Source organism: Podarcis erhardii (assembly GCF_964252035.2).
Source record: "Podarcis erhardii genome assembly, chromosome: 10".
NCBI classification, from domain to species: Eukaryota; Metazoa; Chordata; class Lepidosauria; order Squamata; family Lacertidae; genus Podarcis; species Podarcis erhardii.
Window position 1 is genome coordinate 25,792,032 of NC_138500.1, and position 26,956 is coordinate 25,818,987.

Consider the following 26,956-nt stretch of genomic DNA (forward strand, 5'->3'; position numbering starts at 1 on the left):
ACCTGCTGGCGGCAGGCTTGCCAAACACGCTCTGGGGGAGCGAGGCCGTCTTGGCAGGGTGGGATGTTTTGCTAATTCTGTACATGCGCACAGACCGTTCCCCAAAGCGGGCATTCTTGCATAACAACACATTGCAAGCAGACTTGGTGCCAGCTCGCCCAGTTGGTTCTTCTAATAAAAAACCCAAAGGCTATATAAGAGCGTAAGAAGAGTCCTGCTGGATCAGATGAATGGTCCATCTAGTCCAGGAACCTGTACTTAAAGTGGCCAACCAGAGGCCCATGGGGAGCCCACAAGCAGGACCAGAATGCAATGGTGCTTTCCTCACAATTCCCAGCAACTGGTATCCAGAGCCATTAGGCCTTTGGCAGCAAAGGTAGAACAAATAAGATAAGAATCCCCGTTTTGAAACGACCAGGAAACAGCTTTAAACCCTCAGTCGGCAGTGAAACTCACTGGGTGCCCTCAGGGAAGTCGTCTGCCTCAGTCTGACTGACCTCAGATTCTAGTGAGGCAGAAGCTGTGCTCTGGGTTCCGTGGAGAAATGATAGAACAGATACACCCATAAATAGTCCTGTCGTGAGGCAAGACCATCCAGCAGGCAAAACTATGAAGAGCAGAACCAATTTCAGACATACACACAAACCCAAAGGCAAATTCCCTATGAAGAAAGCTGTGTGATTTCTTTGCAAACATGCCCCAGTTTTTGGACTTTTGATTCCCAATATGCAAAGAAATTTCTTATTCAGGGGGAAAGGAAGTGCTGGGCTGGAATGCTCCCACCCACCTCCATTCAGCATTTTTGCATGCAGTCCCATTCAGCATTTTTTGGAGTTAGTGGGTGGGCAGATGGGGATGAATTTCAAGCATAAGGGCAAAACTGATCAATGGTCCTCCTGGTGCCTATGGCCAACACACACACACACACAGAGAGAGAGAGAGAGAGAGAGAGAGAGAGAGAGAGAGAGAGAGGCTGTTGCATTGTTCTGGGCATTCTGGGGAGAATTTTGTTCAAGGTAAATTATTTTGTTGCTTAACCACCATTTTAATGTCCTTGCCACTATCTAACTATTTTGGAACTGTTTTTCAGTTTGGAAACTCATGGGGAAATGCATGGAAAAGTGTGTGATGAATGACTGATTAATGGGGAAGGCGTGTAAACACTCTGTGAGCAAATTGGGATGAATGCTCATTGTTATGTAACTGCCCCATAAACCAATACGAACAAATGTTCAATATAAACAGGGCATAGTTTAACTCCTGCATAAACATTTTACAAGCAGATCAGGATGAATGTAACTGCCCTGAGAAGTGGGCTAATATACAGAGAGATATGTGCGTGTGTTTCTGTGTGTGTGTGTCAAATAAATATTCTAAACAAACAAATATCATATGCATTTGAAGTAGCATCATGAACTAATATGATATTAATGAAATCCTATGTACAAATCTTTATTCTTTCTCCCAGCCACAAATGCTTATACTACAAGCTCATCATGGCTATGGCCTTTATTGAGATTTAATTCTGATTTGTTTGTGCAGAGGTTATATGGCACCAAGCAATCTTCCTGATTTGCTTGTGGGCTATTTGTTTGTCTTCACATTCATTCCACACCTTTTGTTGTGTTTCCTCATCACTTTCTTAACTGCAGAAATTCTGTTGTTGGTTTTTGTTGTTGTTGTTGTTCTTTAAAGCGTTTGTTGTACTAGGGTGGCACAGCACTTTAATTGTGGAAACTTAAATTCCCTGGTACGTGCTTGAATCCCTCCTGGAAAACATTGAGAGTCTGGAGGAGTCCCTTCAGTGTGGAGATGAACATATCAGTGCAGGAAGGGGCATCTAAGACCCCAGAGCTGAAAGCTGAATCAGAACATTCCTGCTGTCAAATTGTGGGCAACAATAAAGGAAGGAAAAGTTCCACTGGTTGTGCACAGGGATAGGATGTATTAGACCATGGGTAGGCAAACTAAGGCCCAGGGGCCAGATCCGGCCCAATTGCCTTCTAAATCCAGCCCACGGATGGTCCAGGAATCAGCATGTTTTTACATGAGTAGAATGTGTCCTTTTATTTAAAATGCGTCTCTGGGTTATTTGTGGGGCATAGGAATTTGTTCATATTTTTTTTCAAAATATAGTCCGGCACCCCACAAGATCTGAGGGACAGTGAACCAGCCCCCTGCTGAAAAAGTTTGCTGACCCTTGTATTAGACAAACTGTAGATTGTAGATTCTTCACAACAGTTTAAATGTGAAACGAGAAGAGCGGATGAAGGAACACTGGGAAGCTCAGGGGCAGCTGGAGACCACTCACACTTGGGATCAGCAAACCCTCAAATATATCAAGACCCCATGCCAGGCTTTTCTGACTTCTTTTGAGCAAGTTGTGCCAGAGGCTCCAGGACAAATGGGCTCCACTCGCTTTTGTTGATGATTATTTTAATGTCAGTGATTGTGATATGAGTTTGTTGTGGTGCAGTGGTTAAGGTGCTGGACCAGGGTTGTAATCCCCACCATGCCATGAAGCTCACTGGGTAATCTAGGGACAATCAGAGTACCCTAACCTAACACACTCACAGCATTGTCTTGAGGATAAAAAGACGAGGGGAAAACTACATCCCCTATGCTGAGCTCCTTGGACAAAATGTAGGGCATTATGGACCATTTTTATTCTCTGATCCTTGTTGGGGCTCTTTGAGTCATAACAGTGGAGTGAAAATACCTTGTGAAAGAAAGTGAAAGGCATGGCAAATATAAGGATTTCTTTCTCGGGCTATAATGAAAGAAGCCAATAGTTATGATTAGACAAGAAATTAGATGGGGAAATTTTGGACCTCCCTGGGTTTTTTTAGGCTCTTCTGTAAGTTGGTTCATAAACTAGCCATTCTCAATGCCATCTTCCTTTGCCAGTATGGGCTGGGTCTTTGGCAACTTGGCTTTGGGTTTTGTTGGCGTTATATAATGGGCCTTTTAAACTTCTCTGAGCACACCAGCAAATATCTGCCAGTGTTAACCAAGAAAAATAAATGAAATAGCTACTCAAACTGAAGTATGCACAAGTTAGCTAATGCACAAAGTATTCTTCTTCTACGAACAAATGTGCCATTTAGCATCCAAAAAGATGAAGATGGGGCATGGTCAGTAACTATATAGTCCTGGTGCAACTGCATAGTAATTTTGTGTTCCTCCAGAGTTAAACAGCTTGGTAATTATATTCGATGGTTCCCAAAATATCATTTAACACGTGTCCTGGTTTGTAAGCCTAAAATAATTAGGAGTTTGCTTGGTGATTACATGGTACTTACCACATATATGTTCTGCCAATGCATGATCGTTATATACCCTGTTATTAAATGATCACCAATTTCGCAGGTCATAGAAAGGATTTCTAAACATATCCCTCCTTCTCATATCTATTGAGGCTTCATTGGAAAACCAGTGCACTCCTTCTCAGGGTGATTTTTCTAAAGGGAAACTTCGGAGATTGCAAGTCCTTTAGGTGATCTCCAAGCAGGCTTGCTCTCCTGGAGACATCTTGGGCTTTGATTTGTAAAGGGAAAAAGGTTTCAAAGGGCTGCCCCAATTGCCAGCCTGTTTACTCTCAAGTAATCAAATTCTGTGGGGTTTATTTCCAAGAAAGAAGAATACACTTACTAGGCAGTAAATTCTATGGAACGTAGAGGGAAATTGACCATTTCATTTCTCATTTTTCCAGTTCAATTCTCTACATTTCCTCAGCATGATAGATGATAGATGATAGATAGATAGATAGATAGATAGATAGATAGATAGATAGATAGATAGATAATAGATGATAGATGATAGATGATAGATGATAGATGATAGATTGATGATAGATGATAGATAGATAGATAGATAGATAGATAGATAGAAGATTAGATAGATAGATAGATAGATAGATAGATAGATAGATAGATAGATGATAGATAGATATAGATAGACAGAATGATAGATAGATGATAGATAGATAGATAGATGATAGATGATAGATTGATGATAGATGATAGATAGATAGATAGATAGATAGAAGATTAGATAGATAGATAGATAGATAGATAGATAGATAGATAGATAGATGATAGATAGATATAGATAGACAGAATGATAGATAGATGATAGATAGATAGATAGATGATAGATAGATAGATAGATAGATAGATAGATAGATAGATAGATAGATAGATGATAGATAGATAGATGATAGACAGATAGGTAGATAACAGGTAGATAGATGATAGATAGATAGATAGATAGATAGATAGATAGATAGATAGATAGATAGATGATAGATAGATAGATAGATAGGTAGATAATAGATAGGTAATAGATAGATAGATAGATAGATAGATAGATAGATAGATGATAGATAGATAGATAGATAGATAGATAGATAGATAGATAGATAGATAGAGAGAGAGATAGATGATAGATAGATAGATATAATTTCTCAGCATTTGGGTGCAAATGTGTACTAATACAGTATACACTTTCTTTGTGTGCCATTTTGACAAATATGCACATTTTGGTCAAATCCCCTGCACAATGCATTTTGCATGTTATTTTGCACAATATACAGTGGTACCTCAGGTTGCTTATGCTTCAGGTTACAGACTCCGCTAACCCAGAAATAGTACCTCGGGTTAAGAACTTTGCTTCAGGATGAGAACAGAAATCGTGCTCCAGCAGTGCGGCAGCAGCAGGAGGCCCCATTAACTAAAGTGGTGCTTCAGGTTAAGAACAGTTTCAGGTTAAGAACAGACTCCGGAACGAATTAAGTACTTAACCTGAGGTACCACCGTATGTACACTTTCTACTAAATTGTGCATTTGTATACACATCACCTGATTTAGCTTTTCCTAAAGCAGTGTACACCAGAGTAGGTTCAATTGACTAGAAAATTTAGGACATATTTCTAAATAGTCATGTGCCATGATCCCAGTCATAGACATGTCCGCCTCACCTGCTGACTTCCAAGGAGTATACGTGTATGGAGGGCTGTAGCACCTGTGGAAAAGGTGCCCAGTTCCTGGCGTTGCCAAGTAGGCCTGTGTAGTGGACAATACTGAGTTAGATGGAACAATGGTTCGAATGACCATAAAGCAGCTTCCCTCTAATAGCACATTCCTCTGAGTAGAGAATGCTGGAGAGCCTGTGTTACTCCTATGCAATGAGCTTTCAAAATAAGGGGAGGGTTTTGCTTTGCTTTTTTACAGAGAAACGGATGGCAATGTGGAGTGAATCTGATGCCACAGATGTTGGTCCTTCCTTTGCCCATCAGCTTATTTCCTACTCAGCAGGTGCATTTTTTGAATGGCTAGCTGGGAGGGGGGCAGGGGCTCAACCACAGAAGATATGCCAAGCCACAACAGACAGACCACATGTTGTGGCTTGCATTCTTTCTGCGGTAATGATCATGATTGCCTTCTTTGAAAGCCGCATATTTTCATTAGTCCCAACTTTGAGGGAAACCACCTTTTTCCAGTTATTTCTCAGTTAGATAGATTGCTTTGGGCTCTTGCCTTTTTAGGGACATTAAGGAAGCCGATTAATCTTCCTTATTTATCCCATTAAGCCAGGCACAGGGGCTGTGTTAGCCATTATGCTGAGTAAGCGGCAGCTCAGGACTCCAGCCAAATTAAAATGCCTTTTGTGGCATTTCGTTCTCCAGACATTTTTCCAAATGGGAGAGCAGTTTTCTTCCTTTTCACCATGATTCTAAGCAGGCTTATTGAGAAGTAAAGGTTGCAGCCCACTGGGTGTTACTCAGAGTAGATCCACTGAAATTAATCCGCCTACTCTGAGGAGGACTACTGTTGAATAGAAGCCTAGGTTTGGCTGAGCACCAGTGAGACTTAGGGTAGAACCCTGTGTGTGTCTAATTCCAATGGGTTCTTACTCCCAGTTAGGAATGGAAGGACTAGTCAATTTCAGTTTTATCAATCTCTCATTTTTCCAAACTTAAATCCTGCTCCCTACATTCCTATAGGACAAGTGGTGCAGCGATAAAACAGTTAGCACATTTGCAAAGCTAAGCAGGGTCCTGCAGATATAGTTTGGTTGGAGAACTACATTGCAAAATTTGAATGAGAATGAATGGCTATGTTTCAGTTGTCATAATTGTTTTGGAAAGTGCAGATTTCAGAGGCTCTGCTTTAAATTAGCACCAAAACTAATTTCTCCCCCATTGCTATTCCCAGGTACATGCAGGTAGAATTGTAGCCTTGACTGTGCTAAGGACTGTATCTTCTTGTTGTCATCGTTGTTTAGTCATTTAGTCGTGTCCGACTCTTCGTGACCCCATGGACCAGAGCACACCAGGCACTCCTGTCTTCCCCTGCCTCCTGCAGTTTGGTCAAACTCATGCTGGTAGCTTCAAGAACACTGTCCAACCATCTCGTCCTCTGTCGTCCCCTTCTCCTTCTGCCCTCCATCTTTCCCAACATCAGGGTCTTTTCCAGGGAGTCTTCTCTTCTCATGAGGTGGCCAAAGTATTGGAGCCTCAGCTTCACGATCTGTCCTTCCAGTGAGCACTCAGGGCTGATTTCCTTAAGAAAGGATAGGTTTGATCTTCTTGCAGTCCGTGGGACTCTCAAGAGTCTCAAGACTGTATCTTAAAATTCCCTAATGGAAACAGTGTCTGAGCCTTTGACACTGACCAGTCAATGTACACTTGAACCTCTCTCAGTCCTGTATCTTCCCGTTGGGGTATAGCATACCAGTTGAATTTCTGCCTGGCTTGCTGCTGCGATTCAGAGCAATATATTTTCTGTAACATTTGTGTGTGAGTGACCCAGGAGAAATCACCACAGAAGTTGCAACCTGAAGTGATTATTCCAACACCCAGCAACTTTGAACCACATCTGCATAGCAGATCACAGCTACAACAACATTTTTCTGGCTCCGTTCTGTACAGTGCTGCAGAGAGAACTCCCACTTAGTCAATTCCATAACCTCACTGGAAACTGGAGGTGTGACCAGACATCCCTTATGGTCCTCTGAGGAGGAGAAATGAAGACGGTTCAACATCTGCTCCTCAGCGGAGGAACCAGAATGGCTCAAGTGTGCAATTCAGCCCATCTAGCTGACCCAGAAACAAAATCGCATGTCAGCATTTGCAATATTGTAAATCACAGTTAACAGCTTGAAATAGTGTAAGAGATACTAAACACAAAGATCGGTCTATAGCTAAGTGATCCTCAGGATACCTGTTGAAACTCTGCTATTCATTTTTCTGGCAGGGGCAGATGGCGGACAGCTTTCATCACCAAAAAGTAAAGTTTCTGGAATACTGTTATCTCAGCATTTTTTAAATAACATGCATACACACAGACACATGCCCACAGATGGATTTTTTTAAATAAAAAAACTAACCGTTGTACGTAGTCAGCCAAGCCTTTAATAAATGTGGCAATTGTAGATTTCCACAGGTGCACAGCAGACAACAGTGGCTGATGATCCCTCTATTCCTATTTCGAATTGCTTGAGGTTATCTCCCTGCTCATTTAATCCCCAATCATAGAACTGTAGAATTGCAAGGGACCTTGTGGGTCATCTAGTCCAACCGCTGCAATGCAGGACTCTCAACTAAAGTATCCATGACAGGTGATCCTGTGCGGTGGGTTTGGCTGAGAGGCAGTGACTGGCCCCAAGGTCACCCAGTGAGCTTCATGGTTGAGTTGGGATTTGAACGCTGATCTCCCAGGTCCCAATCCATCCCCCTGCCCTCTCCCTGTCAACTGCCTGCTGCATAAAACTATGATGCGGGACCTGTGGCCCTTTGTATGTAATTGGACACCAACTCCCATCAGCCCAACCGGCATGGTGAATGGTCAGGGATGATGGGAGTTGTAGTCTAACACGTGGAAGGCAATAGGCTCCCCGCTCAGGCTGTAGGATATAAAGGCAATCAATTGTCTTCTGAACCAAAGAACTGCAAAGGTTGGGGTCTTCATGTCAATCACTTATGTTAGATATACTTAAGAAGAGGCTATAACCCTTGCTCCACTGGAGGTGCCTTTGCTGAACCCAAAATTATTTTAGCACGCCTTTTGAGGAGCAGGGGCATTGCGTGTTCAGACCCAGAAACCTCCCCCCTAAATAAATTCACACTTGACTCAAATTTTGGTTTGGCTTTTTTTGGCAGAATTTAGGCCACAACTTTATTGATTACAGAAAGTGACTGGTTGCATAGGCTCTGGTTCGACTAGCTCCCTGCCATGCAGGTACCGCTGACCCAGGGCACCAGCATAGGTCAGCCAAGGGTGAACACCTGGATAAGTGGAAAGCCAGGAACGGGCTAACTCCGCCACCCAAATCTCCCCCTAGACTCAGGCACAGGCACAACCCCCTCTCAGGGGTTGACCAAACCGTCAAGTCCCTGGATTCCTTTAACGGAATACCCTTCACATAGGGATGGCGAGAGCGTTCTCCCATCCCTATCACCTGAACCAGAGCCTATCCGCAACCTTACAAGTTGTGAGTATTTGCTACATGGCAGGTGAAACCCAAATGGCAACAGCCAATCAGCCAAGTGGGGAAAATTCTTGCCGTGCCCCTGTCCCAACGACAGACGACACACGACAGCATAGCAAGGTCAGGCACAAAGCCCTAAAAGTAGGGAGAGGTGGGTGGGTGTTCCGAATGCACGCGTCAAAAGAGGAAGCTCTGGGTCACGTGCATGGGCATAAATAGGTCCCTCAAACCATTTGGACTGTGTCCCATTGGCCAGATTGTACCCAACTTTGAGGGACCCACCAATTGGGTGTTGTGGCTGACCAGTCGTACCCACCCACAACAGAGGGTGTCGGTTTTCCATGTCTCACCACAATACATGCCCTCTTTAAGTGAGGACCCAATTTGCAAAAACTGGAGTGAGCATGTTAGAGAACAGCTAAGGATTCTCCCCCCACCCACCCACACACTCCCCCAGCAAAGCTGCATGCAGATTCTGGTGTGTGTGAAAGCTGACAGCACAGTAATCTAGCTGGGAGGTCTCATTTGCATTTCTAATCATGTGTGCTGCTAAGTAGGTCCCAGGGGTGTTCAGGAGTTTCCCACATGGAAGTAGTCTTAGAATTACAGCAGCTCCTTCTCAAAGACTCACCTCTGGGTGGCTAGTGCTCTTTGTTCTGGTCTGTGCCCTGTACTATTGCTAGTGAACTAAACCACCCACATACCAGATCGGCTGCAACAGATAGCCCATTGGGGAGGGGAGGGGACGACTTAATGACCCACCCACCCGCTCGCTTTCTGACGACACCTTTGGGGTCAGCAGAATCCTTTCTCTGGGTCTGAGGGCAGGTGCAAGAACACGGGGTGGTCTTTTTACCACCCCCTGACCACACAGAGTTAATATAGCTAGATTACATTCAGGAGATAGCATAGGGGCCGGAGTAATGGGCTTGGCAGGAAGAGATCCATATTGAAATCTCTGCTTGATCATAATGAAGCTCAGTGGGTGGCCTTAGGCAAATCCATAAGGCTCTGCTTAAACCTGCCTGAGAGCTCCTATAGATTGTGAAACTAACACAGAGATTGTATCATTAGCTTGCATTACCTTTATATGGAGATATATCAGGAGATGAGATTTGGGATTAATAAAACCAACACATGCTATCCCATAGAGCTGTTTTTAATATCCTATCCAATGAGGGAGGCAACACTGTCTGTCTGTATCTATCTATCAATCAATCGCCACATTTTTAAGTGTACTGCTATTGAAAAGTTGCTGTTAATGTACTTGCTGTTTGATTAGGAAAAACTCAGGGAAAGGGGCAGATCTTACACACACACATACCATTCCTGGAAACTCTAAGATAATATTCATGGTTCGATCACATACCAGGAAAGTCAGGTTACTCTGTTGTAGTTGATGGCGAGGGTCTTGCACAACAAGTCTGCTTCCCCCAGATGATCAGACTTTTTGTGATAATGACAGCAAAAGTGAAAGGCAGTGGAAAGCATGGTGAAAGCACTTAGTGATGACACAGTCTAGCCTAACCTCCCAGCAAACAAATCAGAATAAATATGTTCATTATATAGCCATCATCACCCTACTTGTCCCACAAACAAATAAGGATGAATGCTCAATAAACAGGCCATCTTGAAGTGACCATAGTCTAACCTCCTTGTCATCTTAGTGCAAGCAAATCAGGATGAATGCAAAATATATCATGGAGCTGATGCAGGGAATCCTCTCCTACAGCATCCATGATTAAGTGATCAAAAATCTCTAATGAAGGAGAGTCTACCACCTTCTGGAGCACTCTGTCTTGACTGCTGAACAGCTCATACCCGCTATGTAATGATAAGAATATGCTGCATTGAGGTTTCTGAAGCTACAGTCCTATACACTCTTTCCTGGGTCAGATCCCATTAAATTCACTTAGACACACATGCATAGGAAGACGTTGAGTTAAATATATTCCTTTGTTTGATGTCAGCCTGCTTTGGATGCTTCTATTTCTAATGGCTCTAGCTGTGCACAGCCACTGTTTGCTGTCCCAGGTGGAAGAAAACACCCAGATGTGTATTGTCCTGCTCTTTTGCTTGACCTTCCTGGATTACAATGCCCCAGGGCTAGTTCACAGCCAAGTCTTCCTAGTAGTATCCAGCCAAGTTTCTTGTTAACTGGTCTTGACTCATGGAGCTAATGAAAGCAGCACCTCTCTTGTAAGCAAGCAGAGTGGGTTGGGATTTCTAAGCCAGAAACCATTGAGTCCTGCTATTGCTCTCCTGTAGCCTATAAACTGCTTGCTTCTTGGGTCACTCAGCAAGCGATCGTATTAGGTTACTTAATCCAGAAAAAAATACATGTGATTGTAGGATGTTGCCACCAACCAGGGGATAGCCAATGCAGTGGTCTTCAGGTGTTGGATTCAGCTCCCATCATCCCTGACCATTGACCATGCTGACTGGAGCTGATGTGTTCAACAACATCTGCAATCTGCTCCATCGGCTCTTCTTGCCAGAGGCATTCTACAGACTGTGCAGTCAGGCCCGCAGAGCATAGCATAGGCCGTAGTTCTTACATGCATCTATAGATCATGTCATTGCTGTACAATGTATGGTTCGCAGTTGAGTTTTGATCTACATCTGCATGTGGGTTACCGCTGTGGGTTTTAACCTGTGATGGCTCATTCTGATGGGCAAGTCACCGCTTGAAGCTGAGCAACAAATTTGCACATTTGACTCAGCCCCAAACATGAAATACACCTTGTGTGCACGTCTCTTGCACAAGTCCCATTCATTTCAATAGTGCATGCACCAAGGAACCTCTCCATAGATTGTGTCCAGATTCATTTGTCCAAAGGGCAGCACAAGGCCTCCCAAGACACTTTGTTGCCTGAGGCAAAAGAAAAGATGGTGTAGCACCCACCAATCCCAGATACAGAAGCTGCTTGGACTGGCCATTGACTCTTGCCTCAGTGCTGGTGATGGAACAGTATCCTCTGCTGCACCTGAGGAAGTAGGCTAGCTTAATAATAATAATAATAATAATAATAATAATAGTTACAGATAGGTAGCCGTGTTGGTCTGCCATAGTCAAAACAAAATAAAAAAATTCCTTCCAGTAGCACCTTAAAGACCAACTAAGTTAGTTCTGGGTATGAGCTTTCGTGTGCATGCACACTTCTTCAGATACACTGAAACAGAAGTCACCAGACCCTTCTATATAGTGAGAAGGTGGGGAGGGGTATTACTCAGAAGGGTGGTGGGAATGGGTGATTGGCAGATAGCTGTGATGAGCCTGTTGACGACTCTTAACGTTTCTCTTAACGTTTCTGCCAAGAGTCGTCAACAGGCTCATCACAGCTATCTGCCAATCACCCATTCCCACCACCCTTCTGAGTAATACCCCTCCCCACCTTCTCACTATATAGAAGGGTCTGGTGACTTCTGTTTCAGTGTATCTGAAGAAGTGTGCATGCACACGAAAGCTCATACCAAGAACTGACTTAGTTGGTCTTTAAGGTGCTACTGGAAGGAATTTTTTTATTTTGTTTTGAATAATAATAATAATAATAATAATGCTGCAGTAATATTGCTGTTGTTGATGATAATACTTTTTTATTCTTACAACTCTGTTAACCACTCTGGGAACATAAATTTATGTTGAAGGTGTGCGATATAAATTGTGTAAGCAAGCAATAAACAACACCTCAGCCGCAAGTCCATTCCACATTCTTGTGACAGTACAGTATGCGTCTCCTGGGGGAAAGTTACAAGGAGACGGGAGAGCATTGTGGCTCATTATGGTCCCTCATGTCTTTTGAACCTCTCCAAGTCCTGGCAAGTGGCATCAGAGACTGACTCAGAGCTTTGTACTTTGTTCCAGGACAGCGTTTATTCTTTTAAAAAAGGCGGGGGGCCCTAAGCATCCCAGAACATGAAAGGACTGAAAGAGAGGCGTGGGGTGTTTCTGCCAAGCTTTGAAAGAATTAATGCAGCAGGCCCAATAGCCACCTGAAAACCGCAATGGGAGACTTCTTCGGCTTTGCTCAGGAAACAGGATTTGTTTCTACAGAATTCACGAGCGTCTTACATGGACTGGAAGCAGAACATGCAGTTTCCATATCACCTGTGCACATATTACTTGCACACATGTCCAGCTGTGGGGAACTCTATGGGAAGACTCTTGAGGGAATATCAATATGAGACCACACAAGTGAGTTACCACTGAGTTGAGTTTTGTTTTGTTTTTAATGCAGGATGCAACCATGAAGATGGCCATTCATCCAGCTGCACCGGAAGGAGAAATAAAACAGCCCGGCCCCCTTCATGGACTGAGGGGTGGGGCAGAAATTCAGCTCAGTTTAAAGGTATACTTACTTAATTCACACTTTATGAAACAATATGAAGACCAAAACACAGCCATTGTTTGGATTCTCCAAATTCTGAACTCCAGTCAAGTAATGTGTACAAAAAAATGCATTTATGAGGGTAAAACATGCATGCAAATCTATCAATCGGTGAAAATAACACCAAAAATGCATTCTATCAGAGAAAAATGCTTGCATAAAAATGCATATGTTTTGAGAAATCCAAACTAAAACACTGGTGAATTTTCATGAGGACTTAAAAACAAATCATGAACTGATGGGGTTGGAAAAATGAGACCCTGAGAGAAACTGAAATGGACAGATTTGCCCATCGCTAGCTGAGCCCAAACACACTTTGGCTCCTCCTCTCTCAGAACTGTCTCCTCAGGGGTGATTCCACTTGGTAACAAATATGATGTCAGGATGAATGGCATCCCAATTGCCTGATCTTCCTCTTCCTAACACTTCCTTTTATGCCACGTCTCTTCCATTGTAGGCCATTATTTTAACTTGTACACCACCTGCCCTAGACCCACATTCCTTCCAATAGGAGATCAACCCATCTGGGAACTGCCGTTTTCTTGTCATGGCAAAGTGAGAGATATTCCCAGCTGTGGCTCAACTCAGCGCACCCAGAGTTCGTCTCCGGTTTTCATAATCCACTTCCTGCTTCCATAACACCGTGAACAGCTTTCTTCCTTTATGGGAGATGGGAACAAGGGACCTTACATAACCTTGATGAGGGAAACAACTAGCCCGGTTCCCTTGCCATAGCAATTGTTTTCAGGTTGATAATCCAGGAAATACACGTCTTCTCTATTTACTCAGAAAAGAATTAATGGCCCTCGGTTTTTTTGATGGCATCCTCCCACACCTCACTGTTGCAACGGAAAGCAGACACAACCAGGCTGCTAGAGTACTTAGGCAGCCCTCTATGACTTAAGCACTGTGTGCCATGCGCGATGTTTGCTAATGAGACCTAATAATTCTCTCATTGTTATTCTAACACGGTGCAGCAGGACAAGTGAGCCTGTAAACAGAGATCCAACAAAAATAAAACCATTATAATCACAGCCTGGGTTGTAAATCACAGGCTAGGGTGTTCTGCTGTGGTTTGACTCCAAGCCAGGGAATAGTCAAATAATCAAACTGCAGATGGTAGGGCAGCAAATCGACTTACATTTAAACAGTGGCAAGGCTCCAAACGACAGGCGGAAAAATGCTTTGCACGATACAGGAATTCTCCCACCTCCCCACTTCTTGTTAACTAGGTCTATAAAATAACCAGACATGTTAACCAATAATAGTGTTATTCCTTGCAAGTGCGTGTGCCAACCCAGGTTCACGGGCTCGGCCGATCCTGTTACAAGCACCGCTAAAGAGCTGCCATTCTAATAATAATTAACATTTCATTTCCAGGCAACTGAAAGGGTTTCTTCCGTCCACCCTCTGGAAAGATGAATACCTGGTGTGAGGAACATCCAGGTGGTTTGGCAGTTTTACAAAAGGTATAGGCAGAATTCCAGCTTTGCCACATTGTTTGTTTGTTTGTTTGTTTGTTTGTTTGTTTGTTTTTGGATGTATATCCCACCCGCCCTCCCGAAGGAGCCCAGGGTGGCAAACGGATGCATAATTTTAAAACAGAGCAAAGCAAAAACATTATAAAACACTTAAAACATTCTAAAAACAATTACAGTGAAAAACATATTAAAGCAGACTCAGTTAAAAACATTCTAAAAGCAGTCAACAGTGATTCTGGGGTTGCCAGAAACAGTCACCAAATGTCTGAGTAGGCAGGGGTTTTTTCCACACTTTTCTGGAAAGTTAATAGTGATGGAGACAGGCACATTCCACTAGGGAAGGCATCACATCTGGAGAGCTATCACTGAAAAGGCCCTGTGACAGGTGAATGCCAACCTGGAAAAACAATATTAGAATGCACAGTAGTTTTTTAAACCTCTAAAAGTTTAAAAAGAGAAGCATTATTTGGATTTCCATGATTTACCCCATGGTTGCCAGGGCAACACAGGAATTGACCCTCACAAAATGGGTGGTAGCTGAACTGGACCTAGGATTGCTTTAAAGACATTTTTCTTTAAGAGTTCTCTACCTTTGTAATAACAGTTTAGCATAATTTAGAGCCCTTCTCTGATTTGGAACACTAGTCAGTGTTCTTTCTTAGAAGCTGGTAATTTGTGGAACTGTCCAAAGGTCACATAAGGCTGTTGGAGTAGACCAGGGGTCACCAACCTTTGGGGGCTTCTGGGCACCTTTGCAAACTGGAGGAACAACAACCATACACACTCACTCTCCTCTCCCCCTGCCTCCCACTAGCAATCAGGCTGGGGGGGGGAAACCCTTCTGTTGTGATGAACCTAAAAGGAACAGCAGCAGAACCATGGCAAGGGCAAAGCTGTTCAGACACACCAGAAAGAGCAAACCTGGTGGTCCTACCAGTGTGTCTGTACAGCGCCAATTTAACTGCTGAAATTTCCAGGTACTCTGCAGCAATGCTAGCATCAAGAAGGTGGTACCACCCAACCCTGCTATGCTGCTATTGCTCTCTGGTCCAGTGTTCAAAATTAGCCAGGTGCTGTCATTTTGTACTTGGCTTTCAACCGCTTGTGACCATGTGAAGATGCCTGGGTGCCAGGGTGGTACCTGACATCTTCATCATCTGGGGATCCTTGGATCTTGACTGTTTTCCCACACTAGCAACACACCCTGTAGAATTCTATTGGTTATATTTTATCTGCACAATCAGAATGAATTTCTGGAACCAAATGGCTTTTTCTGTGCAGCTGGAGCAGGAGCGAAAGCAGGCACCATTAAGAAAAAGAGGTCGGAACAGGACAATATATATGGGGACTGTCGCTGGATCAAGTGATTTTCCCTCTTTAGGTTCTCAAAACTCTTAACCTAGCTCAAGGTTGTCATCTGAACTAGCCAGATGTCTAATGGAGAATCAATCACAGCCATCATTTGAGAAAGAAGTATTTAGAACCATCTTGCCCCCAAAGGGTAACTAGATACAGTGGTACCTCGGGTTACAGACTCCGCTAACCCAGAAATAGTACCTCGGGTTAGGAACTTTGCTTCAGGATGAGAACAGAAATCACACAGCAGCAGCAGGAGGCCCCATTGGCTAAAGTGGTACCTCAGGTTAAGAACAGTTTCAGGTTAAGAACGGATCTCCAGAACAAATTAAGTTCTTAACCTGAGGTACCACTGTATTCCATTTTGGCAAATGTAACCTTGGTTTAAAGAGCCATTTGGGGCCTAGCTTTTTTATCTGAGTTTCTAAAACTGCTCCAGTCATAGTCTAACACTCCAGCCGCTACACCACATTGACACATGTTAAAAGTACTTGGACCTCTTGCATTGCACCTGAGACTAAATTCCTTCCTTTGGAGACTGAGAAGCTTACAGCCCTGAAACAATGGTTGAGGTCTAGAATCCCAGAAACTTAAGCTGGAGCTGTTCGGATAGATCCTGTATGGGGAAACAGCAGGTCTCACTTTAACAACAAAAGCAACCTTGCCGGCGTGTGGCAGATCCATGGGTTGGGAAAACCAAGCAGGATGTTGAATTGCACAGGGACCTTCTTAGGGCTCAGCACGGATGTTCATCAAGAATACCAGTTTGGAATCTCAAAGAGAAAAGTTGGTGCTTCCTGCTTCTTTAGAATCAGGAACAATTTTGGAGTGTGTTTGGATATACCAGAAGCTTTTGCTGCTGCACATTGCAGACCCTCCAAGTGTCCCTATTTTCCAGGCACGTCCCTGATTTAGAGACGCCGTCCTAGTTTCCGATTTGATCCCAGAATGTCCCACTTTTCCTTAGGATGCCCCTATTTTCATTGGAGAAATGCTGGAGGGTATGGAGTTATCTGACCCCCAAGTTGTGTGAAGAAAATCCTGTATAGGGAAGTTTGTTTAATGTTTTATTGTGTTTTTATATATGTTAGAAGCTGCTGAGAGTGACTGGGGCAACCCAGTGAGATGTGTGAGGTATAAATAGTAAAATTATCATTATGGAATGGGACGTCCCTATTTTCATCAGAGAAATGTTGGAGGGTATGACATTGATGACATTAGTATGGATATTTCCTCCTTCAGGGAAAAGTACGTTTCTGTTTATTTCTCTGCCAATCAAAGGTAAACGAAATGGATGGATTGCCTTGGCTCTGTTGAGCATGCCTCTCCAAACTGTCATGTAAGGTGATAGGGGAGTTGTGAAACACAGGGATCAAACACATACATGCTTAGAACTGCCATAAAGGAATCTCTTTAAACATTTTATACCTTCACTCCCTTCCCCACCTCTCCCCAGCTCCCAGCAATATTTAGAGGCTTCCTGTCAGTCAATTTGTGGTTTAAAAGGAAGCAACCCCCCCACCCCCATTCAGCAAGCAAACATCATGTAAACACTTTCCCTTAAAGCTTTAACTAGTAAAAGCCTGAGGACCATACCAGCAATTTCTTCATTTTTGTTTAAAAGAGAGACAGAGAGAAACTTGTGTTTTTGATTTAGAGAAGCCAATGTAAAAAAACACACACACAAAAATACCAACTCTCAGATTGAGCTGCAAATTATAATTCTTCAAACATGTTCTAAACAAAATAATCATTTTGCTAAAAAGCCAACGTTTTTGCTAAAATCCTGAAGAACTGATGTTAATTGTGTCACAACCTGTTTCTGGAAAAAGGAGCTGATAATAGGAAGGAAGGAAGGAAGGAAGGAAGGAAGGAAGGAAGGAAGGAAGGAAGGATCAGTCTATTTATTTACCCAGCCTTCATCGACACAGACACTGAGGTATAAATAAAAAGAAAGGAATTACACCACATTCCATTTTAGCAAGTAGAGGGGTATGGTGTCTACTGGCTCATCAGTTACAATTTGATCCATATGCTCACACTTAGTTAACCTTATGGGGTTGTCCAGATTTGAATATGGGCAGGGGCAGAGTTTCTTGTGCAAGAAATTGGTGGAACATGGGATATATACATTAGATCAATGTTTACAGAAATGCATACGTTAGAAGAAAGTGTGCATTAAAATGAATATATTAGTGAAAAAAGCATGTAAAAAGTAAATTACATTGAGAAAATTTGCTTGCAAAAATGTGAGCAAAGGAATCTTCCTTGGATTTCAGATCAGATGGAGAAGGTAAAAAAATAAAAAATCTTATCACTTGATAGTACCATACTGATACCTGAATTACCAAGTGGTAATCAGAATATTAGCAGAGACATCACATTGCCTTGCCAACAAAGGCCCGTATAGTTAAAGCTATGGTTTTCCCAGTAGTGATGTATGGAAGTAAGAGCTGGACCATAAAGAAGGCTGATCGCCGAAGAATTGATGCTTTTGAATTATGATGCTGGTGGAGACTCTTGAGAGTCCCATAGACTGCAAGAAGATCAAACCTATCTATTCTGAAGGAAATCAGCCCTGAGTGCTCACTGGAAGGACAGATCGTGAAGCTGTGACTCCAATACTTTGGTCACCTCATGAGAAGAGAAGACTCCCTGGAAAAGACCCTGGTGTTGGGAAAGATGGAGGGCACAAGGAGAAGGGGACAACAGAGGACGAGATGGTTGGACAGTGTTCTCGAAGCTACCAGCATGAGTTTGACCAAACTGCGGGAGGCAGTGGAAGACAGGAGTGCCTGGCGTGCTCTGGTCCATGGGGTCACGAAGAGTCGGACACGACTAAACGACTAAACAACAACAACAATCAGAATATTGTGGTAAATTACCATTTGGTAAATCCATTCTGCCAGAATCCAAAGCCATCAGGGGTTTAGGGAAGCACTTCTAGTTCATTCACTGGGCAGCCTTGATGCCTGGCATCTTTTCCACACACACACACACACACACACCCCCATGAAGCACTGGGCACTCCTGCCCCAAGTGCGGAAACTGCTGTCTGGACAAGTCCTTATTCCTACTTCCTTTAAGAGGGACATTATGTTCCATACAAGATGGCAAACTCCCCGAGTTATTTAAAAACAAAAAAACCTCTCCAATATAACATTAGACGGAAGCAAACTTTACACGGGAAAGCATCGATTCTAAATTATTACACTGGCTTGTACACTTCCAGTATTTCCTCTCTGCTGGATTGAAACTGACACATGTTCTCCAGACTTGTTTTTTTTTTTTAAGAACACCATTCTTTCAGCCTTAGATTTACGGTAAATCAGTGTTGCTCAGAGGAAACTAGCAGAGAAACCTCTGTTTCCTTTGATGCATTCCTAAGTCTCTTACTTGGAGAACAAAATTGGTCTGGTATGTGATTCAAGCCAGCTTCCTCTGGTTGCCAGCCAAAAGATAAAAGCAGCACAACCTTGCATCGTGGAGATGTTGTGCTTTATGTTACAAGATGAAGTCCATTTTTCTTGCTGCCCTCTGTACAGTCATTAGATCAAAATTAATTGGAATCTCTTATCAGGCACAAAAGTGAGGAAGAATCTCTGGCTTCCACGTTTCTGTTCTGTGGTGCCAAATCAAAGAGCATCAATGAGCTATTGGACCTGGAAAGTCTTCAAGCCACTCTTTTTCTCTCAGCCTATCCTACTGTCAGGGACACAGGTGGCGCTGTGGGTTAAACCACAGAGCCTAGGACTTGCCGACCAGAAGGTCGGCGGTTCGAATCCCAGTGACGGGGTGAGCTCCCTTTGCTCAGTCCCTGCTCCTGCCAACCTAGCAGTTCGAAAGCACAAAGTGCAAGTAGATAAATAGGTACCGCTCCAGCGGGAAGGTAAACGGTGTTTCCGTGCGCTGCTCTGGTTCGCCAGAAGTGGCTTAGTCATGCTGGACACATGACCTGGAAGCTGTACGCCAGCTCCCTCGGCCAATAAAGCAAGATGAGCGCTGCAACCCCAGAGTCGGCCACGACTGGACCTAACGGTCAGGGGTCCCTTTACCTTTACTATCCTACTGTCAGAAGGAATCTGTGTGTAGGGCGCACATGTGGTGAACCACTGAACTGCAGGTGGCAGCCTTCTCAGTGGTTCCTGGATTGTTTCCAGGCCCAATCCAGGTTTCATTTTATTTATATCCCACATTTTTAATGACTGCAATAGTAGCAAACAATACAAATTAGACCATGGCAATAAAATCTAAAACCATCCAATAAAACGTAAGTGGCTTTGATCTCCAAAGCCAGTTTTGAAATATTAGACTGAGCTGTCTGGTCTGGTCTGGTCTGGTCTGGTCTGGTCTGGTCTGGTCTTGGAGCCCACTAGGCAAGGCTGGTCTTGTTCCAGCACCAAGGATACCTCCTAGTGAGCCGCTTGCTCTGACAAAGGTTGGAAGTGAACAGATTACCTTTGAGCTTTTGTCACCTCTCCTACATTCTGCCCCTTTTGGAGAACTACGGTAGTCTCTTAAAGTGTTGGCCTGAAGACAAGCATCATCAAGCATCCAAGACAGGGAAATCCAGACATAATTGCTGAGGATCCATCTTATTATTGCCATTTCCCTCAAATTGTTAAAATTGCATGGTTGATTTCAAACAAATGACTTCAGGGCTGCACCTAAGCAACTAGAAATTATGCCTTGGCCACAGAACAAATGTCAGTAACCCAAACCTACAAGAGAATAGAAGCTGACTGGTTCTGTGTATTGACAACTTCCAGATATAACGATGTGGGTTTGGCTTCTAAAACAAGTTAACCACTGCAACACAGTCTTCTGACAATACAAGAGATATTTCAGAAAAAGTATATTTTAGGCACGTTCTTTAAGTAGATAGCAAAAAGAGAGAGGAGGGAGGCCTGCTGCATCAGACTTAACAGATTTATTGTGGCAAATGTTTCTGCGGCTTTCGTCTAGGAAGGTTGATGCCGCTATAAATCTGATAAATCTTTACAGTAACACAATATTTTTTTCCTGTGTTTGTTGTAATAGACTAACTCGGCTACATTTCTGGAATTCGTTGATTAAGTACATACTTACTCAGCAAGTGCAAGAAGCAAAGAATCTCAGTTATGGTGCCATGTCTTCTGTTTATCTCCCATGCGGAAGGCCTTCAATCTTCTGCTGTCATTGCAATTACAGATGAGTATGTTTTCTGAATATGATTTAGCTCCGTAACTTAGGCTGAAATGCCAGCCCACATATCTGTGAGTAGACCTTGTTGTATTCAGTGGGATTTGCTTCTACGCAGACATGGTTAGGACTGCAAGCATATGCACATCCAAACATTCTCAGTAATTAGTGTGCTTCTCCTTAAGCCAGCAGACTTAAGGGAGGAACAGCATTGCAGAGGCAGAGAAGGTGAAGTCATGTTGCATCTGCTGGCATGGCATTGCATCTAACCCATTATGTCTTATGATGAATGTACAGTGGTACCTCGGGTTACATATGCTTCAAGTTACAGACTCTGCTAACCCAGAAATAGTGCTTCAGGTTAAGAACTTTGCTTCAGGATGAGAACAGAAATCGTGCTCCGGCGGTGTGGTGGCCGCAGGAGGCCCCATTAGCTAAAGTGGTTCTTCAGGTTAAGAACAGTTTCAGGTTAAGAACAGACCTCCGGAATGAATTAAGTACTTAACCCGAGGTACCACTGTATACAGCATTATTTGAGTTTTCTTTTTTTTAATTATTTTAATTTTTTATTGGTTTTAATATAAGCAAGAAAAAACAGAAGTAGTTATCCCTTTCTGCAACATCCTTGTTAAGAAAAAGAAACATTTCTCCCAAGGTGGGCATGCATAGCGAGTGGATGCCAGTTCTCTGTGTCATCAATAGAAAAGGATGTGAATGGATCCTAAATTTCAATAACATTGTCCGAGTCCTGGGTGTTATTTAACACCTTTATGTGTTTAGTCAATTTCTCCATCAGGGCTGTCATCCAGACCTTTTGCCTCCTTTGTGTGAGATGAAGATGGTCCAAACTTTTCCCGTTCTGTGGAGCTGTCTGGCCACTACCAGTAGGAATGTTATGAGTCCTTTATGCTGTAAGTCAGGGGTAGGCAACCTAAGGCCCGGGGGCTGGATGTGGCCCAAGCGCCTTCTAAATCTGGCCCGCAGACGGTCCAGGAATCAGCGTGTTTTTACATGAGTAAAATGTGTCCTTTTATTTAAAATGTATCTCTGGGTTCTTTGTAGGGCCTGCCTGGTGTTTTTACATGAGTAGAATGTGTGCTTTTATTTAAAATGCATCTCTGGGTTATTTGTGGGGCATAGGAATTCGTTCATTTTTTAAAAAAATTCGAAATATAGTCCGGCCCACCACACGGTCTGAGGGACAGTGGACCGGCCCAAGGCTGAAAATGGTTGCTGACCCCTGCTGTAAATCATAGAACTGTAGAGTTGGAAGGGACCCAAGGGTCATCTAGTCCAACCCCCTGCAACGCAGATATCTCAGCTAAAGCATCCATGACAGACGACCATCTAACCTCTGCTTAAAAACCTCCAAGAAAGGAGAGTCCACAGCCATACGAACGAGTTAAAAAATATGTATATGATTGGTTGCACTATCTTCAAATAAATGAAATGTTTAAAAAGGATTTTAAAGAGAGGGGATATATCGAAGGAGAGTCCAGATTTCAAACAGAGATAATAAATAATGATTGTAAAATATTGTCAAAAATGTATAAAATGTTATTGGAGTGGCAAACAAAGGACGAAGAAGTTAAATTGGTCATGATACATTGGGCCAGGGATTTTGGTTACAATATACAATTAGCAGATTGGGAAAAAGTATGGAATGAAAATATGAAATTCACTGCATGTATGACGATAAAGGAAAACATTATGAAAATGGTATATTACCCCGGTTAAACTTGCAAAAATGTTTAAAACATGCAATAATTGTTGGAAATGTAAAGAAAAGGAAGGGTCATTTTATCATATGTGGTGGGAATGTAAGAAGGTGAAGGGCTTCTGGGAAATGATATACAATGAGTTGAAAAAGATGTTTAAATATACATTTGTGAAGAAACCAGAAGCTTTTCTGTTAGCAATTACAGGAAGAGAAATTAACAGAAGTGATTATAAACTTTTCCAATATGCAGTGACTGCGGCAAGAATCCTAATGGCCCAAAAATGGAAACAAGAGGAACTACCAACATTGGAAGAGTGGAGGCTGAAACTTATGCACTTTGCAGAATTAGATAAAATGACTGGAAAAATTAGATACCAGAAAGATCACAAGTTCACTCAGGACTGGAGAAAGTTTACGATTTATCTGGAAAATATTTGTGATGAACAGACAACGCTAGTTGGATTTAAAGAGGCTTTGTGATGAGAAAGGGTATTGTAAAGAGAAAATGAGATGTAAGGATATTATAAACTGGCAATATATTATAAAGGAAATGCGGAACAAATATAAAAATATGAGGATTGTGGGATGAGCTGGTGGAAGTCAAAAAATTTTAAATTGTTGAATATGGTTGTGTTTGAATAATTTGTAAAGAAAAATCTTTTAAAAAATTAATTAAAAAAAAAAGAAAGGAGAGTCCACAACCTCCTGAGGGAGACAGTTCCACTGTCAAACAGCTCTTACTGTCTGAAAGTTTTTCCATACGTTTAGTCAGAATCTCCTTCTTGTCCTCATGGGAAATGTTCAACTGTGGTGAGCTTTGAACTGTTAGTTGTATTATAAGACTTATATTATATTCTAAATATTATATTCCAAAATTCCTCTATTATATCCCAAGTCCACGACATATGATACATAGTACCCTCTCCAACAGAGAGGAGAGGAGGCTGAATTGACCCGGCTACATCCCAGAGATGTAAGGTGCCATTTTAGGCAACAAGTTAACGATACTTTCTTGATTTTTAATTGATGAATCGTTTTTTCTCAATCAAGTTAGTGGATGTAACCAGCAATTCTGAATGTGATATATATTTAATACTAAACTTCTAAAACTTAAAAGAAGAAAATGGCGTGTGACCATTTTACTCCAAGAATAGCTGGAAATAGGTGCTGCATTCGTTTATGTATTTCAGATGCCCCACAGGCACAGGAAAGAGATGAGGAAGAGAAAGCTCATCAGCACCAGCAGAGGAGCACCAGCAGCAAAGCAAACTACAAGAGGCCAGCCATGGATAACTGAATGAGAGCAGCGCCTCAGCTGCATTCACTGACAGGCATTGAAGGAAAGGAAGAGGTCACAAAGCTCAGCAGGGGGCAGATGGTGTGAATGAGGGAATAGGAAATTTAGAAAAGTTTGCCAGAATTTAAAGGGTGAGGGGGCTAAGCAGTGAGATTTGGGAACCCCAGGTTCGGGGCAGGTGGAAGGGCACACATGCATATAAATACGTTTTTTGTTCGAGATACCAAAACACTAATGAGTGCCTCTACTCTAGGAAGCCACATTTGAAAACGTTGTTTGATAACTGGTTAAAAATCCCCACAAAAAAACCTAAACTCTGCCTGTCTTTGAAAGCACTGTCTGCAATAACATCTAAAAAAAAGGGGGGCAGGGGGTGTTGGGTGGGTTTTTCTTCTTCCACTTCACCCCGCTGCAACTACCAAAGCAAACTGAGATGACCTTTAAACAATTGTTTGCTTTTGCTCCACTGGATCCAAACAAAAGCTTTCTATTTCATATGCAAGTCTATGCAGCTGTAGATACTTCTATGGGGAAAGGTTAAGACATTTAGTGACCTTTGCAATGGATGACCTAATTGAAGAATCACCACAGCCTCTTCCTTTCTTTCTTTCTCTCTCTCTCTTTTTTTTTATTTTGGTTATTCCAGAGAAGGAACCAAAAGGCAGCCCAACTTGCAAAATGCTAGCTTTGTGGAAATTACTGGGATGCACTAAGCAGCTCTGAACTATTTAACTAACAAAATCTAGTCATTAATTAAAGTAATTGCACAATGTAAGCCTTGGGTGTGTTCATTGCAAAGCTGATCAACTTAAAGTAAGCACAATCTTGGTCAATCCATCTTTCTTTTTAGAGGATATTTGCCTTGGGAGAAACCAGCAAGGTAATTTACAGGCACCCACCCTACCATTCTGCTTTCTGGGAATTGCATCTCTGTGGGCAATGGCTTAGGAATCTCAGTGGCCTCCCACACAGAAACTACCCAGCTTCTTTGGGGTGTGGGATGAGAAAGGGCACCATATTTCAAAAGGACTGTAGGTCTGTGGTAAAAGTGTAACGTACACATGCACACATACCCATTGGAAGCATAAGCTGTTCAGTTGCATGGATTTGTCACCAAGTTCACTATTCAGTTCTGTGTTCCTGATAATAATCTGGTAGATCTTCAGCTAGGCTCAGTGTCAGGGACTAGCATTGTTGGGTAGCTCCCAAGGGTCTCCAGAAGAGCCAACAGCTGACCCCAAATCGTGGTCACATCTGTTTAAACCTGGAGTTGCTCTCTGTGCCACTGTTTGTTTTCTCCAGGCAATGGCAGCTGCCATTTTGATTTCCCCACAACGCAATTTAAGCCCTGACGGAGCATCATATTAGAGCAATGCTACATTGAAACCCTGAGGCATTGTGGCAAGATTAGCTGATGGGTACCTCTACCTGAAACCCAATGCTAGTCAGAATGGACAATATCAGGTGAGATGGACCCATAGTCTGACCCAGGGGTAAGCAACCTAAGGCCCGGGGGCCGGATGAGGCCCAATCGCCTTCTCAATCAGGCCCACAGACGGTCCAGGAATCGGCGTGTTTTTACATGAGTAGAATGTGTCCTTTTATTTAAAATGCATCTCTGGGTTATTTGTGGGGCATAGGAATTTGTTCATTTCCCCCCAAAAATATATTCCGGACCACCACATGGTCTGTGGGACGGTGGACCGGCCCATGGCTGAGAAAGGTTGCTAAACCCTCTGACCCGATCCAGCAGCTTCCTAACACCCTCCCATCACACAGCTATCCTACCTTGGGTATATTTATTGCATTATACAAAACCATTCCAAGAGTTAAATCAACCAACTGTGGTCCCCATTTTCGGATCAAAGTTCTGCTCTTTTACTGTATAAAATGTGAATTGTGAAGAGTGAAGTCTTCCATATATCCAGTATTTGTTGGCAGAAAGGACAGAAGTAGTGTAGTTATAGGTAAAAACTATTGCATGGGGAAGGACAGTAGTTCAGTGGTAGAGCAACTGCTTTCCAGGCAAAAGGTATCCCTGGTATCTCTAGATAGGGCTAGAGATGTCAAGGCCTGGTGGGGAGGAGAGACTGGAAAAATTTGGGGGAAAGGTAAAGGATCCCTGACAGTTAAGTCCAGTTGTGAATAACTCTGGGGTTGCGGCACTCATCTTGCTTTACTGGCCAAGGGAGCCAACGTTTGTCTGCAGACAGTTTTCTGGGTCATGTGGCCAGCATGACTAAGCCGCTTCTGGTGAAACCAGAGCAGCACATGGAAACGCCATTTACCTTCCCACTGGAGTGGTACCTACCTATTTATCTACTTGCACTTTGATGTGCTTTCGAACTGCTAGGTTGGCAGGAGCTGAGACAGAGCAACTGGAGCTCACCCCGTCGCAGGGATTCAAACCGCCAACCTTCCGATCGGCAAGCCCAAGAGGCTCAGTGGTTTAGACTCAGCGCCACCCGCGTCCCTAAAAAACAGGAGGGTTTTTTCCCCATTTTCCCCATACCTTCACAACTCCCGGTAGGACTGGGAAAGAATTCTGTCTGAAACTCTGGACAGCCATTGCTAAGTCAGTGTAACCAATACTGAGCTGCATGGACCAACAGTCTGACTTGGTATAACGCAGCTTCTTGTGCTGACACATAATTCTTAGATTTGTTGCTGTTTTCTTCAGTTTCTCAGGAAAAGAAGTATGTAAAAGCTAGACTGGATTGAATGTAAATTCAATTTAAAAATGGCTCACTTCTCATGCCTATACAGCATTAACAAATAATGCATGCCAAACAAAGGGACATTCTAAATCACGCTTTCGTAAAATACGAAGTCTTTCCCCAGTTTAGCAGGCGATGCGACAGTAGCTCCCTTCCTCCATTTTGTCCCAAGAGTTGATCCCTCCCAGAGCTCAAATTCATGGTCTTTTCAATAATTTGAGATTAACTCACTCTTTCTTTGTACTGAGTTTTCTGCAATTGCTGTGAGCAGAGAGTTTCATTATTTTTGCCTCCTGCCATTTGCAAAAGGAATGTATGTGTGTGGC

The 26,956-nt window shown here is 42.9% G+C and overlaps 1 long non-coding RNA gene across 1 annotated transcript; it reads left to right on the forward strand.

The window, feature by feature from the left end:
• The first annotated feature begins 12,837 nt into the window (after positions 1 to 12,837).
• Positions 12,838 to 24,688, forward strand: LOC309351066. Its single transcript, XR_014160680.1, has 4 exons — positions 12,838 to 14,347; positions 20,756 to 21,195; positions 21,424 to 22,141; positions 23,807 to 24,688. It is a non-coding gene; the product is annotated as an uncharacterized lncRNA (long non-coding RNA).
• Positions 24,689 to 26,956: the final 2,268 nt, after the last annotated feature.